Source organism: Alosa sapidissima, chromosome 3 (genome assembly GCF_018492685.1).
Source record: "Alosa sapidissima isolate fAloSap1 chromosome 3, fAloSap1.pri, whole genome shotgun sequence".
Lineage (NCBI taxonomy): Eukaryota > Metazoa > Chordata > Actinopteri > Clupeiformes > Clupeidae > Alosa > Alosa sapidissima.
Genome location: NC_055959.1, coordinates 2,857,501 through 2,861,712, shown reverse-complemented (window position 1 = coordinate 2,861,712; position 4,212 = coordinate 2,857,501). Strand labels below are relative to the sequence as shown.

Genomic DNA, 4,212 nt, shown 5'->3' with positions numbered 1-4,212 from the left:
CGGTGACCTTCAGTTGAACAGCGCTGTCATGCAGATCCTGTGGTATTGGCAGATCTCATGCTGCTCCCCTCCCCTGCTGCGTTGTGTGTGTGTGTCGAAGCACTATGTGTTTAACATAGACATGCTAACGTCCCCGATGGTGCCAATCTCATCAGATAACCTTTTGGTGGCATAATGACCCAACACAGCACCTCTCAGGGTATACAGCGTCATCATGTTTACAACCTAGTGACTTCCAGGAGGAAAGGGTATTGCATCCCAGGGCAACCCCTCAATAATATGCCTTTGTGAATGAGTGTAAAACTGATGCTGTTGTTGTATACATGTGACTTTAGTGTATTAACCATAGTGAAGGCCTACCTGAACATACTGTAAATCAATTACCGACTTTTACTCTCCAATGGATAACAATCAGCATGAATTCTACCCTAAGGTGTTATGCAATGATGATATATTTTGATGGATAGCATTCCCTTCAGATGGTTTACCAACTCAAACACGCCAGTCTGTCGACGTGTGCCTGAGATGTCGATTATGATCCATCAGGCAGTCCCATCTGCAGACGTCTATAGGGCATCCCATCCGGGTATGCAGGTGAGCTGCACTGTGCTACGTGTGTAGGGAGCACACCCACTCCTCCAGAATGCAGCGCACCGCATTGATACTAATCACAGTCCTTGGCTTCCGCCCTCAGGACCGGGTGCAAAGCTATTTTTGGATCATATTTTTTCCGCGTTCAGTGTTCTATGCATACAAAATGAGCTGACCCGGCGCAATCCCTTTGGTGAAAAAAAAACTGTAGAAAGGGGAGACATGGGGAGATTTATTTAACTTTGTGCTCAGTCCAGCTAATGTGTTTCACAGGCCAGTGCAGTGTCGGGACATATTGTACTGGCTCTAAATGATGGTAGTAGCTGCGGGGACCAAAGCGTTGGCTTTCTTCTTTCGCGAAGAGAGAGGGAATATGCACCTCACGAGAGCCGTGCACAACGCTGGAACTCAAGCATAAAAACAGGCAATTAATCCTGGGCTAATTCTATTAAGCACTGAGCCGGCTTCACATAGTGTCCCAATGTGTGGCCAGTCTCGTGTCCAAGTAGCGCCGAAGCTTTACTCAAATTCTCAGATTTATTTACCAAAAAAAATAAAAAAAATAATGGAAACCAAGATTTATCCCTTTTGCCCGAGCTGATTAAAACCCTGGATATTACACTGCAGAGTGTGTAACATTCCCCATCATGGCCTGGACTGTTGTTTTAAGAGGCGAAATGTAATTGCACCAAGCCTAATTGGTTAAATGGTTTGGCAGGGAACTTATCAGATAATGGTCAGGTATGCGAGAGGTGATCCCTGACAGTGACAGTTATGCACGAGCCAAGAGGCCATCCCTGGCCGTCAGGTATGCCCTGGACAGATAGACATGCGTGCAGGTAGGAGTGGGCAGATGCTACGTGTCTGGGAGAACACTCCTGCGTCACACTGATCCCATCACACCCAAATGTTTCCACCCTCATGAGACTACTCTTGGGAGTTACCATTCCTTTAATTTAATCATTCATCTCTGAGCACATATCAAATTCATTCCCCCGAATGAGAGCGAAGACGGAAAGCCAGGGAGAGGAAATGCACTTTTTTTCCCCTTTTTTTCACAATGGGGCGTGTAAACTCGATGTGTTTCACAGGGTGCGATTAGAGCTTAATCAGGCAGATCTCAGTGGCCACAAGTTGACCGCTACTGTTTTTTAGCACATGGAGTTGGCAAGGGTTTTGAGGACATGCCGACTTCACAACGTGGCGCAATCAGGCCCTGCGCTCTCAGGAGAGGTGGTTGTTTTTACGCCAGTGTTAAAGAGTAACTGAAATAAGCTGTTTTTTGCAAGACTGCAGTATAGAAAAAAGATGTAGAAAGACACCTTGAACAACCTTTAGACATCTTTAGGCCCACTCATTCTCAAACATGCTGAAGGTAGCCTACACTTTCATCGATGGCTGTGCATCCAGGCACATATTCATCATATGGTCTGTAGTCAATTTAAAGCCATACATTAATTCAAGTCTCTTAGCAACAGCATTATATACCACAAAAAAACCCTGAACCCTCATCACATTCCTTCCAGTTCCATTGCCCCACACCCAAATTCCCTTCTTTTTCCTCACCCCCCCACATGGCTTTCTCCCAATCCCAGACCACCTCCAAGCCCTTCATACCATATGTAAACTCCTGCCTGTTACTGTGACAGCCCCTCCCTCAGGCTCTCTCTCTGTCTCTCTGGTCTTGGTTGGTCCTTGTATTCTGCTCACTCAGCTAGGAAGTAGACTGTCCAGACAAGTGAAAGAAACAAAACCTTTCTTTCTTTCTTTCTCTTTTCTCTCCACCACTTCAGCAGCCTCTGTCTGAGCAGGCATCGCCATGGCAGCATGACCCATGAAACAGTCGCTATGCTCCACTGCACTCTAAAGAGTGTGTGTGGGGGGGTGTACTGTGTTGTAACTTAAAGTGTGTGAAATGTTTATGTGTGTGTGTGTCTGAGAGAGAGAGAGAGAGAGAGAAGTTTTGGAGAACAAGTTGCTTCCAGAGACTGTTTTGGAATATGGTTAGGCAGTTCCTGGTTCACCTTATCTCCACACAGTCCAATGGGGAACAAACATTCCAGGCCAAGCCCTTGACTGCAAACTGTGTGTGGGTAAGTGTGCACGCAAGAGCCAGAGAGAAACAGAGAAAGAGAGAGAGAGAGAGACAGGGAGGGTGAAATGGAAAGAACACATTAATGGCCACAATGGTAATATATAAAGGTGAAACATTCATTTTATTGGTTTGGTATTTTTTTTTCAATACAGTGGTTATTTTTGCCTGAATGGCCTTCACAGGGAACACAAATACAAACATAACAAAACTAGACATAAAAGAATATAGCTTTTTGATATAACTCTGGCTCAGTCACTATATAATATTAGAACAGAAGCAACTTTTTCGTACCTGATCAACACAGAAAGACAAACACACGTAACACGTAAAACATAACTATAACAAAAACAAGATCTAATACTTTTGAAATTCTGGGTGGTTTATAAAAGAAGATATTTACATTCATTCAGGACAATTAACATTGAGGAAAAAAAACATAAACATAAACGTACAGAAGTATGGACAAAACCAAATAGGAAGAGAACACTAATTAATATTAAAACAGGAGATAAAATATATTTTTATATATAATATATATAATATACATATTACAAACTATAATGTTCCTTTATGTAGTTCAAGTGCTATAGAGTAATACACAGGTTGTCCCAGATAGGGGTTTGCCCTGAACTGAACTGTTCTGCTCTAAAGCAAATGATCTTAGGGCAAAGGTCAAGGGGTAAATGTCAGTGGAGGGTCAGGCTTGTGTTCAGGGCTCTATTCAGTCACAGCTCTGCTTCAGAGGTGCAGTAAAAGAGTGGTTAACGACAGGACAGACAAAAAGACACCCCGACCAACGAGGTCCTCTAATGAACTAACTCTTCCTCCGTATGCAGCACTAACAAAGACGGAACTCAACAACACAGAAAAAGAAAAAAAAAAAGAAAGAAAAAAATGAAAATGAAAGCAAATTAAGAAACAAACTTAAACGAACAAACGACAGAATAAAGTAAAGGTCTGAACATGTGCTGTTTGTGTCAGTGCCAGTGGCTACTTCTATGGTCATTCAGTGACAATCTGAAAAGCGGGGTGGGGTGGGCTGGGGTGAGTGGAGAGAGCAATCAAACCACTGGGCAGACTCTCAAATGGGCTGGTCCAATGTCGGCGCCCTCCCTGGCCTAAGGACCCATCACATAAAATCCCAACCGATTGTTTTGTCAGCACCTTCAGTTCTAGAGGCTGGTTCTGCAGGTTTAAAGATCTGGTCATTGCTGATGATGACCTATTCGCACAAGCGCAACAGTCAACCGTAAAGAGAAGTCAAGGCTGAGGGTTCAGCCTCTCAGTGAGAGAAATGAGGATTCTGAGAATTGCATTCTTTTCAGGCAAGAGAGGCTACCAGTGACTTATCCAGCCCATGGTAACAACAATCAACATGGTACAAGAACAACAACAACAGCTTCAAACGGTTGGCGAGGAGTCTATCGTTAGCAGCTTCATCCACAAAACATTTTCTATTTTTGTTTTTTTTCTCTCAGTGAAAACAGATTTCTGTGTTCATATAAAATAATACAAATAAACCATGT

General features: G+C 43.4%; 1 protein-coding gene across 1 annotated transcript in view; it reads right to left on the bottom strand.

The window, feature by feature from the left end:
• Positions 1-2,788: 2,788 nt before the first annotated feature.
• ppap2d (phosphatidic acid phosphatase type 2D) overlaps positions 2,789-4,212 on the bottom strand; it is a 22,709-nt gene continuing 21,285 nt past the window's right edge. The window contains exon 6 of the mRNA XM_042086328.1: positions 2,789-4,212. This exon is cut by the window's right edge and continues 387 nt beyond it. The gene's annotated coding sequence lies outside the window, so the exon portion shown is untranslated.